Genomic DNA, 17,029 nt, shown 5'->3' with positions numbered 1-17,029 from the left:
CCTGATCTCCTGAATTTGATTACTGCAGTGTGGTTATGAAGAAAATGCTCTGGTTCTTAGGAGATGCCCATGAAAGCCTTTAGGGGTAAAGAGAAGTACTGCCTGGCAGCCGACTCTCAAAAGGTTCAGGGTAAAGAACAATAAACAATGTGTATATCTATGAAAGGAGGAAGCAAGAAAGACTGAGGGAACAACATAGCAAATGTGGCCAACAGCACAAAGGAGTTCGTTTTTGCAACCTATATTAATGTCTGAAAGTTTTTCCAGGATAAAATGTTGGGGGTGGGGAATAATTTTTCCAAAAGCTGTATTAGGAAGCCAGGAAAACTGGGGTCAGGGAACCAAGGCCAGGAGACGTGTGGGGTGGGCGGTCAGTGAGGCCAAGGGCAACTGCTCAGAGCCTCAGGCTTTTCCTTGATTCCGTTAGGGGTCTCCCCATTCACAGACCCCCACCTCTGGAAACCCCTGAATTTGGTAAGCTCATTGACACCAGAATTTTACTCAGTTGGCTCTCAAGTTGCCTTGCATTTCTGAGCAAATGGAATGTAGATCTGTACTTCCCCAGATTTGGATATAATGTGAAATGTGGAATCTGGTTTACTCACATGGCCTCAAATTATACATTTCATCTCCCCGGAATCCTTACGGAAGCTGAATGGACTTAGTGGTCCACCCTGACAATGGGCCCCGTGGACTGCCCTGCTCTAACAAGCTCTGAGGGAGTGGGGGATTCCAGGGCGATGGATCGGCTTCTCCATTTGGGGATGAGAGGGGAAAACCAACCCATGTGCTTCACAGTCGCCTCCTCTGTTTCCAGCTTCTCTTCTCAGTCCTGCCCTTCACACCTGCTTGTCTGGAGCTCAGACCCCGTCCAGCCGCTGTGAGGGGTGATGGCCACCCACTTCCTTTGGGTTCTGCTCCATTTCCTCTGTCACCACCTTCTCACCTGCTTTCTGTCTTGCAGAATTCAATCGAGACGCCTATCCCTGCAGCATGACCAAATTTCATTTGGAAAGTCCTCTCAACAGAACCTGCCAGGATGGTGTCAGTGGCTCATTCTTCAGGTTGGGAGAAGACAACCAGACTTGAGACTCTGGTTCCAGCCATTCCCAGCGATCCTTTTAATCTCTACCCATACTGTTCGCTGGGTCAGCTGACTCCAAGACTACTGGCCGATGAATTCTCATAGCTTAAGAAAACCAGTTGAGCTGCGTGTGGGAGAAGAAACCACTTTTGGGAAGAGAGGCCTAGACCGGGAGCCTGGTAACCTGGATTTTGATTCCAAGCCTCTGTGGCTCTGTCCTGCCTTACAGAGCTTTCCATTAATAAAATAATGAAGTGTCCTCCTCTTCCTGCCACCCCTTCTTCTCTCTTAGCCCCTTCCTTCTACCAGGGGAAGCGCCTCCCTGGTGTTTATTTCTGGGACAAAATGTGACCAGGTTTGGAGCTTGAAAAACATGCCTCATGATTCTCCTCTTTCAGAGAGGCCTCTCTCTGCCTCCCCACCCACTGCCGTCGGCTTTCTTTTGGGGCATCGTTGGCTGCACAGAACAGGGCAGAGAACTCATCTCAAAGGAGATGAGAGGGAAAGGGATGGGGCTGGCTAAAAGTTGGTACCTCAGTGATGGAGCTGTATAGCACAGTATCCCAAGGGTCTCATCTTAAACCACACAGGTGCTCCCAGGTAACCCTACAGGTCTCAGAACAGTTCTGATGCCTTCAGTGATATCAGCGTCTTTTGTTCTGCACCCTTGTTCCCAGGCAAAAATTGTAAATGGCTTCACAGCTTACAGGGGGAGCAGCAGGGATGAATCGCCCAGCTTTATCCGGTGCTGTGGGAGACGAAAAGGGCACTGGCTGATTTAGGGATCCAGTTCCTCCCAAGTCAAGCATTTGAAGTCAAGAAATCAGAAATCTCTAAGATGTCCCCACATCCCACTAGAATCCCTAACACAAAATGGACTGCCAATCCCAAGCGCTGGCAGGGATGTGGAGCAGCTGAAACTCTCATACACTGCTGATCGGAGGATAACATGGAACAATCATTTTGGAAAATGGCAGTATTTTCTAAAGTTATATAAATAAATAAATATATACTATTTATCCATATATATCATGTGCATATGTGTACACACATACATACATATTCATATACACATAACTCAGGAATTCTACTCCTGCGTATGAACCCAAGAGAAATGTGTCCTTAAATTCAGCAAAAGATATGTGGATATCCACCATAACCTAATTACATCAGTCCCAATTTGGAAAGAGTCCATCAACATCAGAATGCACAAATGTGTGACACATGAATACAATGTAATACCACAAAACAGGGAAAAACGACCACTACATGAAACAATGTGGATGAACCTCTCAGACAATGCTGAGCAAAAGAAGGCAGACCCATTCACATGCAGTATGATTCCACCTACATCAGGTTTGAAAACAAGTGAAACTAATCTGTGGTGGCAGAGTTACGATAACAGTTCATTTGGGGGCAGTTCTGACCGGGAGTGGACTTGAGGTGCGAGAGATAATGTTTATTTTGGTCTGAGTGTTGCTTTTTTTTTGGCATGGGCAGGCTCCGGGAATCGAACCCGGGTCTCTGGCATGACATCTGAGAATTCTGCCACTGAGCCACCGTTGCCTGCCCCAGGCATTGCTTTGAAGGATGTAAAAAGTACGTTAAGACTAGTGCAACTTCCTGGATGTAAATGATCTCAATAAAAAAGGAAAGGGATGTGAAAATAGATGCAATTTCAAAAATTACCCCTTGATACCAGCACTTTCTGGAGAGAATAAAATTCTTCAGTTTTCTGGGGTGGTTGTTCAAAAACTCCTGCTGGAACTCTGGGAAGCAGGCTGAGAACTCACCGGGGGAGTCTTCTGTCTCATCCAAAGATCTTTCACAATCTTGACAGACTGAGAGTTGGGCTTCTCCCTTCAGCCTGATGGGGAAGAGAAGCATCAGCACTTTTGTAGTCACGTGGGCTGGCTTCCGAGAGTCAGGACGCTCTCGGATGAAGGGCAGTCGCAGTGTAATGGCACGAGAACACGGTCTGGTGTGTAAGAGGACTAGTGCATTACACAAAGGGTAATGGGGGGTGGGGGCTCGTCCTAGATAATAAAATACATTCTAAAGTGACTGTGAAAAAAAACAGTCTGGCATGGTCCTAAGCCAAGATCAGGAGAACCAAACACAGGGATCAGGAACAAATTACAAATGTAAAAGGGGGTTTTCCAAATTAGCAGGGAAAGGATGGTTCCTTTTAAAAAAAAAATGGCTTCAGCAATTCCCTTTCATCTGGAGGAAATAAAGTTTATATATCACATATATTCTGCTATGGAGCCCAGCCAGTGAATGTTTTGTTTCAGAGAGCCAATGGTTTAGGTACTTTTTAAATTTTATTTTAATTTCGTATTGTAGTAACATACACAACTCAAAACTTTCCATTTTAACCACTTTCAAGTGTACGCCTCAGTGGAATTAATTACGTCACCACCATCCATTACCCCGATTTTTTCATCACATCTAACAGAATGTGATGAAACATGGACCCCTTAAGCAATAACCTTTCCCTCTCTTGGGCCCCTGGTGCCCTATTATCTCCTATCCGTCTCTATGGAATTTGTTTCTTCCAGGTATTTCATATAAGATCATACAATATTTGTCTTCTTGTGTCCGGGGTATTTCACTCAGTGTGATGTCTTCAAGGTCCATCAGTATTTCATTCCTGTTTTCCAGGTGAACAATATGCCACTGCGTGTCTGATAAAGGGACGGTGAGAACGCGGATGGAGGGCAGCGCACGGAGCCTTGCGGGCAGTCGCTGTGCCTGCGAGGCCAGGTGGGACAGGGCAGTGGTTCTCAGAGTGGGGTGTGTATCAGAATCCCCACCACAGAGCCAATCTGGATTTTATTATATGAGTGAGTCTGGGCGTCTGTATTTCAGCTTAGCTCTCTGGGCGGGGGTGGATTCTGACACACAAATGGGAGAGGCGCGGGCCTCTGTGTTTTTAAGTTCCCCACGTGATTCTGAGCCTGGCTGAAGTTTGAGAATCACCAGTGTGGGTCTGAGGAAATAAATGCAGTGGGGGAAGTATCAAAAGTTTATGGATTTAATCAGGGGGTTTCCACTCTTGCTAGCGGAGCACCACTGTTTATAAACACATTTGGATAAACAAACAAACAAAAAAGCAGCCAGCTTGCTTGTTTCACTCCTCCAAACCGGTGTTTATTGACCCCCTTCTATGTGCCAGGCATGGTTCTAGGCACCTGGCCTACAGGGAAGGTTAGGGAAAGGAAGTCTGCTAATTATTATAATGACAATAATTCAGCTGACAGTGAAATCGACAAGCCTCACAAGGCTCTTACAGAGTTAGGACAAGTGTCATTGTCCATTTTTAGGCAAGGAAATTGACACACAAAGAAGTCAAGTAAACAGAAGTGTCCTGGATTGATTCAAAGTCCCTGGGGAGAGAGCACAGGTGGCATGGAGTCTTAGAGCCACACAGAGATGCAGGAAGCCTGATTGGACCAGGTGTAAAAAGTAGGCCAGTTTAATTAGGCTAATGTTTAGTAAAGAAAGCAATTTAAGAATTCGCCTGCAGGTTACTTTTCTCACAGTGATCATTACTGCTCTATCTCAAAGGGATTTCCTTGCAGAATATGGGGCTCTTTCACCTTCTGATGTTGATTTCTGGATCCCAGGTGGGAGCAAGTGTTTATTTCTGGCTCTCACACCATCCTTGCATGCAGGGGTGGACCCAGCAGAGGGTGCTCTGGCATAGCTCCATCCACAGGCTCCGAACGAGGGCAGGGGAGGGGAGGGCACAGGTTTCCCTAAGAACCAGCGTCACCCTGTGTGTCATCACTCTGACTCAGCCCCGGATCGAGGCAGGCACTCACTCATAAACGGTAGCGCCCTAACGGCCTTGCAAGTTATGTGTTTTCCAACCTGATCTTACAGTTGGTGAAAGTGGGTAAACTGTGGGGTCAGCATAAGAATCAGGGTTGCACGCCTTCCCAGACTACTGTGTCTTCCTCTGGGTCAGACGACCTTCTCATTATGTGTGTCTATCTTATGTGATGGTGACTGGACTAACTGTTCATCAAGGGTCCTTGTAACGCAGAAACGCCCTTATACTATTGGTCCTGGAAGGCACCCTGGCCCGGGCTTTTATTCTAGTCTGCCAGGAACCAGGGTGTTGCCATGGGCACATTCCTTTCCTTCTTTGTTGGATTTTGGCTCTGAAATTCTTTAATTTTGCAATTACTTGCCTGAGTCTTTTCCATCTATCTGTCCAACTGTCTGTCCAACAACTGCTATTGAGGCTGACATTCTCCCAGATACTGGAGGTGAGCAACACCACGAAGGTATCTGTCCGCATGCAGCTCACAGTCTAGGAGAGGAGAAAACGAACCTCATTATTTCAGTTTCAATGACAAATCCTGTGAGAGAGAAAGCACAAGTTGCTATTGGAGCACATAGGGGGTAGTTTTAACCCAAACTCAGGGAGCCAGGAGACTTCCATGATGAGTTGGAGTTATCCAAATTAAAGGGTTGGAGGAAGAATGTTCCAGGCAAAGAAACAGCCTCAAGTTGGGTGAGCATGGTGAATTTGAGGTGCTCAATGAAGTTCAGAGTTTCCGGGGCTCAGAGAATGAGCTGGCAGTGAGTGGCAGGACTGGAGAGGTGAGTAAGCAGGGCTGCCAAAGATCATCAAAGTCTTATCAGCCCTGCTGAGGACCTTGCCCCTGAACCCCAGTGCAATGAAAAGCACTGGAGGGTTTAATGCAGAGTGGGTGGCAAACCTAGATTTTTTCCCCCTTCCTTTGGAATGCGCATCCTGGGCTGCAGTGTGAAAAGAGACAGAAGGCAAGGAGATAATTAGGAGGACATCGCCAGATCTAGGCCAGCCCTGATGGTGGCCCCAAGAGGGAAGAAGCAGTGGAGAGTGAGAGAAATGAACCAGATTTAAGGGCTTGTTAGGCAGAACTGGCAAGACTTAAGGTGGGCTGTGGATAAGGAGGAAGGAGGAATTAAAGACGCAACCCCGCCTGGATGATAGGCAGGCCGTGAGAACATTTGCTGAGACAGGGAACACAGGAGATGGACAGGGGCTGGGGAAATAGGGGTTGAGTTTGAGGTGCTCCTCAAGCTCTGGGAGAGTCACCCGTGGAAGTTCTTTGTCTTGATGTTGAGTTTGCAGCAAGGCAGATTCCGAATATCTGCCCCAGCTGGCCTTTCCCAGATATTGGCCCTATCCTCTTCTTCTTATCAATATTTAGTCCAGTCTAAACCCTCAAAGTATGGTCCATGGACCAGTAGCATTGGCATCACCCTGGATCTGATTAGAAACTCAGAATCCGGCAGGTCTTCCCTAGAGCTCTTGAGCGGAATCTGCATTTAAACAAGGTTCCAAGATAATTTGAGCCTGCATTCAAGTTTGAGAAGTTCAGCTTCAAATTCTAGAGTATAGAATATTTTCTCCGAAATCAGCGAGGGGATGAAGGAGCAGTTTCAGAGAAAAGAGTAAGCCCAGGGTGAGAGGGGCCCTTCTCCCCTGAGGGTCCATGGTCCCCTTTCAGAAAGCACCAGTGCTGCCCACTTGACCTTCAGGGTGGAGATCCTGCCCGGCAGCCCCCAGCTTTGGCTTTGCCCCCTCAACATGCGTCGCCAGACCTGCCCTGCACACACACACCTGGGAGCGCTCACCAGAAGGTGGAAGCGCTCTGCTATCTGGTGGACACTGGGTCTCAACTGGACTGCCAGCCTCCTAGTGCACGCTCAGCTGTTGCCAGATTTCATTGAAAATTCTGTATCGACCCGCCTGCTGATCTCGGGGTTGTTTCAAGTGACCGAGGAAGAGGACAAGGGTATCATCAGATGTGTTCCTGGAGACAGTTTTCCGGTTGTAGGAACTACCCTGCCAGTGACAGAGAAGCAGATGTGAAATCCGGACCCTTTGGGGTCAAAGGGGCTTCATCTAGCAGCGGAACTTCTCAAAACCCAGCAAAAAATGGAAAAAAGTTTCTATAGGCTTAACATTGAGCAGCAGCCATCCATTTATTTTTCAAAAGACTGAAATCAGCATATGTATAGAAGTACTTTTTTTCAATTTATTTATTAATTAAAAAAATTTAACAAACCAAATAAAACACCAACATATATAATCAATAATTCACAATATCATCACTTAGTTGCATATTCATCATTTCTTAAAACATTTGCATCAATTCAGAAAAAGAAATAAAAAGACAATAGAAAAAAATAAAACAAAAACAGAAAAGAAAAAAAAAGATTATACCTACCATACTCCTACCCCTCGCTTTCATTGATCACTAGCGTTTCAAACTAAATTTATTTTAGCATTTGTTCCCCCTATTATTTATTTTTATTCCATATGTTCTACTCGTTTGTTGACAAGGTAAATAAAAGGAGCTTCAGACACAAGGTTTTCATAATCACACAGTCACATTGTGACAGCTATAATCATATTCAATCATCCATGGCTACTGGAACACAGCTCTACATTTTCAGGCATTTCCCTCCAGCCTCTCCATTACATCTTGAATAACTGATATCTACTTAATGCATAAGAGTAACTTCCAGGATAACCTCTTGACTCTGTTTGGAATCTCTCAGCCATTGACACTTGGTCTCATTTCACTCTTTCCCCTTTTGGTCGAGAAGGTTTTTTCAATCCCTTGATGCTAAGTCTCAGCTCATTCTAGGGTTTTTCTCAATCCCTTGATGCTGAGTCTCCGCTCACTCTAGGATCTCTGTCCCATATCGCCAGGAAGTTCTGCACCCCTGGGAGTCATGTCCCACGTAGACAGGGGGAGGGTGGTGAGTTTGCTTGTTGTGTTGGCTGGAGAGAGAGGCCACATCTGAGCAACAAAAGAGGCTCTCTTGGGGGTGACTCTTAGTCCTAAATTTTAAGTAGACTTGACCTACCCTTTGTTGAGTTAAGCTTCATATGAACAACCCCCAAGACTGGGGGCGCAGCCTATAGCTTTGGTTGTCCACACTGCTTGTGAGAATATCAAGAATTTAACATGAGGAACTTGAATTTCTCCCCGTTCTCACCATTCCTCGAAGGGGGCTTTGCAAATACTTTTCCACTCACTGATCGATAGAAGCACTTTTCATAAGAGCCAAACATTGGACAAAACTTGAGTGGCTACCAACAACAACAGAACAGACAAATGTAGTTTGTTCACCCAATGGAATACTATACAACAATGTAAAGGATAAACAACTGCATGCAACTACGTGAATCTCACAAACCAGATGGGTCAAAGAAACCACATACTAGACATTCCATTTACATAGGGTGACCAACTCATCCTAGTTCAACCAGAACATTCCCAGTCTTATTACTGAAAACTCCCTATCCCAGGAAATTCCTCAGTCCTGAGCAAACTGGGACAGTTGGTCCCCCTACATTTATATAAAGTTCAAAAACAGGCAGAACTAGTCTATGCTGCCAGACGTTAGGAGAGGGGATGCGCTGGGGCAGGTAGTGACTGGAGAGGGGGCAAGGGGTTTCTGGGGGGGGGGCTGGGAGTGTTTTATTTCTCCACTGGGGTGTAGATTACACAGGTATGTTGTTTGGGTTCATCCACTTAGATGGGTGCATTTTTTTCCCAGCCTTTTAAAATCTATTCAATTTCAGTTAGTTCTACTGCTAGTGATCTGTGCACTTATATTTTTGTATGTTTTAGTTCATTTTTTTTTTTTAAGTTAAACTACTGAGAGGCAGGATAGCAGAGTGGCTAATATAGGTGTTCCAGAGCAGATTACCTGAGTTTAAATCCCAGCTCTGACACCAGGTGCGAAGTAACTGTGCTCACTCAACTCTGTGCCTCGGTTTCCTCATATGGGCTAGGGCAGGGGGAACCAAGTGTCCAGGTTTCCTTTCTGCTAAGGCTCATGGGTATGGAAGGTCAGAGGCCTTTCGTGATCGGGGGTCAGTGAACCTGGTTCTGTAACGGACTCTCCTGCTGTCTGTCCTGGCCGACCAAGAGGCCATCTGAGCCTCTTAAGCGCGTTGGTGTGCTTTCCTTAGGGCCTCGGGAAACGAGCAGCCCCATGCTTTTCCATGCAATGTAATCTTCATGGCTTTTCTGGCATTACATAGTAACCCACTTTACTTTTTAAAAAAGTTATCCTAGTTATATGCATGTAAATATGTATATATGCAAATGTATATATACATATGTGTGTATAACAAAACTTGCCATTTTAACCATTTTTGAGTATATCAGTCACTGACAACTACATTTGCAATGTTGTGCAACCGTCACCACCAGCCACTACGTTAAAGAGGGACATAAGCATGCATGTTGGCACTCCTTCTGTCGGTGCCCGTGGTAAACAAAGCCAGGTTCCTGCTAGCATCTGAGCTCAGAGAGATACACTCGAGGTCTGTGAGCACTTCTTCCTGCATCTAGGCCAGACACTGCTAATCAGTCATGGCATTTGTACCACCACTTTCCCCTTCTGTGCCCATGGCAGACATTACTAATTAATAAGGTCACTCTTCTCTTCAGAATCCTTCTGAATACAGGGCTCTATGCCAGGCAGCCACAAATGATTGTAGCTGACAACTGAGATGAAAACTCTTTGCAATTCCTGTAAAAGGGCTTGGATTTAGGAAGAGGGAGAAGTCACTGGTAGGTCAGGAATGGGTTTCAGCAGCAGGATGGATGTAAGCAGCCTGGATGGGCAGAGAACAGTCAGGAAGAGGTGGGCATTCTTGGCAGGGCACAGCGTGAGGTGCAGGAGTAGGTACATGAAGGCCCAGAAGAGAGTATTGGGTTGGGGAGTGATGGAGAAGCTGAAAACCCAGGCTGGGGCCAAGCCATGGAGTCTGGTTTCAGTGTGCAGGCCACAGACCGAAGGGCAGCGTGTGAGCTGGGGAACGCCTGTCTGATACAAGATGGTATTTAATGAAACTCACTCAGGGTGGGTAAGCAGACTGGGTAGCAGGGAAAGGAGAAGGGAGAGGGGAGAGGTGGGCTGGACTGAGGCAGAGAGAGGAGTCACTGAATTATACACACAAATACAGGCTCATCTGGCAGGCAACCCTGAGTGTCTCCACACTGGGGGCTGGTGTCTATCTGTCCATCCAGAATGACCACTGATTTCCTGGGCATCCTACAGCAGCCTTGGGGAGGGGAATTAGGTTTTGGTCCCTGGAGAAATGGGGATCATATGGATAGACAGAAAATGGAGGCACAGAGGTAGCTTGAGGGCTATGACTGCTCCCCCTATGCTTCCCCACCCCAGTGCTGATCTCTCACCTTTATTGGTTGTGCCTGGATGGGGTGCCATCTCTGCCCATCCAGCACAGCGTGGGCATATAGGCTGCAGCTTCCTTGGCCAGCAGGTTCCAGTGTGCATTGTGGGTCAGGTTGCCCACTGGGTCAGCAAGATACAGGATGCTGGGCTTGCAAACCCCATGCAGGGTCAGTCTTATTCCTGGCAATATTGAGGCAACCAGCAATGGGGGGCTCTCCCTTCACCCAACTCCCCACAGGAACTCAGGTGCTAAGGATGTCAATTCTAGAAAGGAACTAGGTTCTAGAAAGAAGATTCTCCTGTCTCTGCTCTCCGCCATCAGGAGAAGGGAAGACAGTGAATGTCCCGAGACTCTGGGACATTGGGGACCACTCTGAGCCTAGGTGTCTGAAGGTGGTTTCACGAGGTCTCCAATGGTCGTGTTCCCAGCATCCTAGTTGATGGTCCTCTAGATCCAGAGCTGGAAGCACTGGCTGACCAGCTCAGGATGGTGCAGAAGCCCTTAGCCATGTTGAATAGGGAGCCTTCTGCCCTGTACCCAGGCATACATTGTCAGGAGTTTCAACCCATGCTGGGGGTGGGAAGCTGCGGGTGGGGAGGCTGGGGCCTCTTACCCTGAGCATCTTGTCACACTGAGGAAGAGGAGAAAGAGGTGTTGGCTAATCTTGACAAAAATGAGGTATAGGAGGGACCCTTCTATGGAGTTGGGAAACACATCCACCAAATTTTATTGAGTACCCACACATGCCAGATGCCTTGCCATGCCTTATCCCATCCAATCCTGTGACAGTTACGTTGCCCCCATGAGAATACCAAGAGAATATTAAAGTCCATAGCTAGGAAACAGACAACAGCTTTCTTTTCCAACAACCAGGGTCCTGGCCAGGGCTGAGCTCTGACTCCTCCCAGGACAGTGCTCCAGAGGTAGAGCCCAGGGGTAGCTGGTGGGGTGATGCATCCCTGCGGTACCATTGTTTCACCAGTTGGATCAGACTCTTTGGCTTGGTGGGGCTGAAGACGATGAAATCTTCCATCGGTCTTTGAGGCAGGGAGAGTATGTTTTGTAGCTCTGAATGACATCAATGTAGATTGAGGGCTGGACCAGGAGGAGAGAAGAGCTGGCCTGGAGAAGGTAAGAGAGGCAACCTCACTCCATTTCCCACAGAGAGCAGGTGAGGCCAACTTGGGAAGGACTGCTGAGATCTTCTACTTGAGCACCTAAGAGTGGTCTGAGACCCACTGGGAGGACATGGGGTATTGTCAGGTGGAACACGGTCCAGCATTAAATCCTGGAGAGAATCTCATTCCCTTTTCCACCCCCCATTAACCCACCTCATGACCCATCATGGAGGTCTCAGTTTGTAGCTAATTTGTCTTCAATGCCTCTCGAGCAGTGCTCACCTTGCTGTCTAACAAAGGGAAAGCAGGGCTCAACTTTAAAGCCTTTTGCAGATAACAAAACCATATGTGGCAAGAAGCTGACATCACCATTCTAGTTTCATTGCACTTAAAGGTATTCCTTGCAATCCAAACTCTGAACTACGGAAATGAATAGAGTCAGATATATTTGCTACTTGTTCTTTAAAACTCAGGAACCAAATAGATACAGACACTCTCCAAACTCTCCTCTTCAAACTCACGAATGAACAGGTACAAACAGGTTGTGTTTTGTTCAAGGATATATTCTCAGTGCCTGGAAGAGGCTCTGGGAGCAGAGTAGGCGCATGTGTTGAATGAACTGATGGAATGTGCATGTGTCAGGAGGAGGAAGTGACATCTGAAGCAGGGCACATGCTGAGATACTTCAACCTCCTCCTTATTAGATGAGGACACTGAGGCTCACGGAAGGGAAGTCACTTGTTCAAGGTCACTCAGCATGCTGGTAGAATGGCTGGGATTAGAACCCAGATCAGTGCCATTGTATTAGACCATAGAAGGCCATCGTGCAAATTAGACAAGGGCACCCTTTTCTTGAGATGCTTGGCTGCCATCTTCAGGAAAGTTGTGATCACACATCTACGATGCCAATTATATGAATAGATGTGGCCTGGTTGTGCACTGCGCAATCTCTACAACTGTCCACAGGGGCCCTGCCTCTGTTCTGCCTCTTTTCAGGCCCACACCCGGGCACCTTCCCTAAGACATGGGCTGGGAGCACGTCCAAGTCCGCACTCTGGCCCAGCGTCACCTGGGGTGTCAGTGAGCAGCTCTGCGTGTGAGTATTCTCCCACCTGGGGATCTTGAACCTCACCTTCAGCTCCTGTTGACATGCCTCCAGCTGGGCTCGGAGCTCTGAGATGATCTCTGCCCACCTGGTTCCCTGCTTGGTGAACTGGCTGAAGCAGCTGTGGACCACCACTAGGCTGGCATTGGAGCCACTAGTTTGGCAGAGCTGTGCCTCTGGCTGAAAAGCCACCCTGGGAAGCATATGATTGATGGGTAGCTTGGCTTCTTGAAGTACTGCTTAACATCCTTCTGCCAGAACCCATGGGCTCTTGACTTACAAAACTGCTGTGTGATTTTGGGCAAGCCACTTAACCTCTCTGCCATAAGTCTTTTTTTTCGCATGGGCAGGCACCAGGAATCAAACCTGGGTCTCTGGCATGGCAGGAAAGAACTTTGCCTGCTGAGCCACTGTGGCCTGCCCCATAAGTCTTTTCATATGGGATAATTTGGGGCAGATGGTGAGGAAAAAAAAGTGCGAGAAGTTGAAGCCCTTCAACAAATGCAAAATCTCTCATTCCATCCTGTTTGGAAGCTAGGAGGCTATTTGGGAGACGATTTTTAGGCCTGTGGTTCTCAAGCGTTATCTATACACCTGGAGAGCTTTTTAAAATAACTGATGCCTGATCCCATCCTCTAGAGACTGATTATATTTGCCTGGGATGGGGCCCAGGCAATCAGTATATTTTTTGAAAACCTTCCCTGTGATTCTAAATGAAGCCAGAGTTAAGAGGTAGTGAGCCAGTGTTACACATGAGGAGAAACAGAATCAGAGAGGGAAAGCTATTTGCCTAGGGTGAAATAGCAAATTAGCAGGTGTAGGACTCTTCACTGGCTGATTCTATGCTGACACCTTTCTAGAGCCAACCTGGGTGACCTGTGACTTTGGGGACTGAGATTGTATCTGGTGCAGTGGACAATGTAACTTCCGTATGCTCTCGCATCCCTTCTATCTTCTGGGATTAGCATCCTGGTTTTTTTGGGGGGAATCACTCATCTCCCCACTCAGTCTAAAAGATCCAAATGGGGCCAAACCCACCATGTGACTCAGGCCTGGCCAGTCAAAGCCTGCCCTCTCCCCAGCCCCTCTCGGATGGGTATGTAGTCCAAGCCAGGCCAATGAGACTTAACTCCAAGATATATTGGAATTTTGAGCAAAAATCCCCTTTTCTGGACGCTGCAATAACGTAAACTTGGAGCTGCCAAGGACCAGCACAGCACATGGAAAGGGCCTATCTGAGACAGAAGAAAACAGAGCCGAGCGAGCTGAAAGGAAAAGCTGAGTCCTGACGAGCTCCTGTGAGATCCTGGATCTTGCTGTGTCTGAAGGCAGTTCTGCCCCAGGGCTCTTCAGCCACATCAGCCAATACCGTCCCTTTGTTGCTTCTTTCGAGTTGGTGTCACTAGAGACCAACTCAGACTTGTCAACCACATCTGGTCCCTCCCTCTAACATCTACTCATGGCCACTTTCTGGTTCCTTCTCTCTGCCTGGCCTTGTCTTGGCCTGCAGGACCCTCTTTGCCCCCAGCTCTTTGGGACACAGCATGGCCACCTGGAGCACTTTGGTGGGAGAATTCTGGATGCAGTTTTCCCTCAGAAATGAGCAGATGGTGTTGATGGTCTTGTTTCCATGAGCCGGGAACTTGCAGTTGAGCCGCAGAAATCACTGATGAACTTGTCAAGGTCCCCAGCTGGGGTTTGGTAAAAGAGGGCAGGCTGCAAGGAATCCAGATGGGTCAGCTAGAACCAGAATTCCCTAAGAACATTCAGGCCCTGCCTTTTGTTGAGTTTGCATCAAGAGGGATCTGAGCTTGAGTCCCAGTTCCACCACCAACACCAGCCTTAGTTTCCCCATCTTTAAATGGGGGAATTAAGAGGCCCTTTCCACATTGGGTTGTTTTAAGTGTAAAGCACTGGTTGTGAGACCCCTCTGTAAGGTAGCAGAAATGGTAAAAATAATATCCCTTCTGGCACTGCAAATGCCTTTTCTCTGAGGTTGAGTTCCCTAGAAGCAAGCCAAACACTATGATGCTTGTGCATGTAATTACTTGGGGTGTTCTCTAAGAAAGGGAAGTGAGAGGAGGATGGGGTGGGGCAGGGACACAGGAAACGTGTCTCAGTTGGAGGAAAGTTTTTTCCTGATCTCACAGGGAGCTCTAGATAAAAATCTCAATACTGTGGAAAGATTAATAAAGACAGCTCACTAGAACAATTGCTGTGGCTCTAGGTAAGAGTGAGGCAATTATAAGTATACTGGGGAGAAAGTCATAAAAACTCAGAAGAATTCTGTTCTCACATGGCTTCACAAAGCTCTTTAAAGTTTTGTTCTCCTTTCAAGAAAAAAAGTAGAAAAGAGACATCAGAAACACCTGGGGAACCTTCAGAACCACCATGCCTGGGTCCCACCTGCAGAGAAGCTGGTTCCTTCCCAAGTGTCCATATGTTCTAAAAGTTCCCCAGGTGGTTCTGGCAGGAAGCCTGGGGTGAGGACCACTGTTGTCAATGAGCCACGATGCGTGTGGTTTATACAAGTCAGTAAATGTAGAATGTTAGTCTCTGGGTCCATTAAAAAATTGATCTTGATCTTATATAAGAATGCTAGTGAATGAATGCATATTTATATTTATTGAATTAAAATAAAGCAAAGGCATGTATGCGTTACTTTTGAAAACGATATCCCTTTTTAAATGACTTTTCAATGAACCAACTAATTACTGGTGCATCACATTGGTCAGAAGTTCTAACGTACCATTGTCCATAATCATGAAACCCCTCAGAAGACAAAATAAGTCGATCACTCACATGGGATAGCGAAATGTACCTGTTAGCATGGAGAGAGAACGAAACATTTTTTAAAAGACTAAAGTGAAAAAGCAGGTAACAAAACAGGATGGGCAGTAGAAGTTGTTTTTATAAATAACTACAAAGAGAGACGGGCAGAGTCATAGAAAAAGCTAGAAAGGCAGGACCAACATTTTAACAGGTTTGAAGCACAGACTATGAGAGGTATTTTTTAACAAATGACTTCATTATTCACATTTGCTAATTTTAATGATAACAAGATATGTTTCTAGAATAAGGAAAAAGTAATAATATTTTTAAAATATTAAGACTTTCTTCTGAAGTCCAGAAGACCTGTGACCCTGAAACACATTCTAGGAGGAGACCACTGGAAGTCTGCAGGTAAAATTTGGTTAGGAGAACTTCTGAGGGCCAGAGTCTCACAGAGTAAGGAAGAGAAGAGGCAAGAACAAGGTCATACATACACAGTGCCCTACTCCCTCTGCTGAAGTGCAAAGGTTTAGAAATTTTGAGAGACTAAAAATGGCCAGTTCTGAGGCCTTAAAGGAACCTGTTATCAATACAATGTTCAGCATAAAAGTTGGCTCATCTGTGGAACTCAGTAAGATGGAAGTGAGAGACAGAGAGTGATGATGGTGGCAGCCGGAGTTTGATTTTCATTTTCTACTTCATTTCATCCATGTTTATCTTTTTTTCTACCACAAGCATTATTCCTAATACATGTTTAAAGATATAAATTTTTGTATATTTAACTATTGCAATAGCCTAGACTGTTATCCAAAATGTGCAGTTCCCCCTGCCCCCTCCTCCCCGTCTCTATGGGGTGTGTGCACCTTCTGTACCCCATGATTTGTGTCTCAGCCACTGACTTGCTTTCACTCAATGGAATATCACTGGATGTAACACAAGCACAGGTAACAGGTGGAGTGGGTGGGACCTCGTGGACTTCTGACATTGCCAAGAGCTGAGCAGGCCCTCGTCAACTTGCTGGTCTAAGAAAAGTGGGTGGCACACTGAGAAGAGCTGAACTTGGGAAGTAAGGCAGAGCCTCCTCTGCAGACACACAGATGCAGGAAAAATAAATGCTTATTGTGGGTTTTCAGTGAGCTTTCTGTGGGTATGCCAGCGGGGTTTCTGTGGTGGTTTATTATGCAGCAGTAGCTGACCAATACAACTATGTAAAAACGAACAGAGGGAAAAATGGAAAGGAAATACATAACTACACTTTAAAAAGAAAGGCATTATCAACCATGCCGAGGACCCTCCCAAAGTGCCCACTCTCGCAGTCTATTTCCCAGTGAGTGACCTTGAGTGGTCTAGCAGGCTAGGTTTCCCAGGGAGCATGAAGAGACCCCCCTACCCTAGAAATTCACAGATGGAAGCACTCTCTAGTCAGAGAGTGGTGACAGGAGAAAGCTCAATTGCTGGGCTTCAGAAACCAGTCAATTCCAGCCCTGGCTTTTATAGCTGGGTGATCTGGGAACAATTTAGGAGCATTCTGCTTGGAGTGAAACTTATTTTTCTCTGCTTCTGGGCAATTCCCAAAGCTTCTTTTCTCTCTTAAACATCTGAAAGCTGGAACCTCGCCCTCTAGAGTGACAACCCCAAGGACTCTGGAGCACTTCCCACCAGCCTCCCCAGAAGCTTCTTTCCCTCTTCCTCTTGTGCTTACCTCCCACCTTTCTCCCAGA

This window comes from Tamandua tetradactyla, chromosome 5, assembly GCF_023851605.1.
Source record: "Tamandua tetradactyla isolate mTamTet1 chromosome 5, mTamTet1.pri, whole genome shotgun sequence".
NCBI classification, from domain to species: Eukaryota; Metazoa; Chordata; class Mammalia; order Pilosa; family Myrmecophagidae; genus Tamandua; species Tamandua tetradactyla.
The sequence above is the reverse complement of the archived record's forward strand: the minus strand, read 5'-3'. Positions refer to the sequence as shown.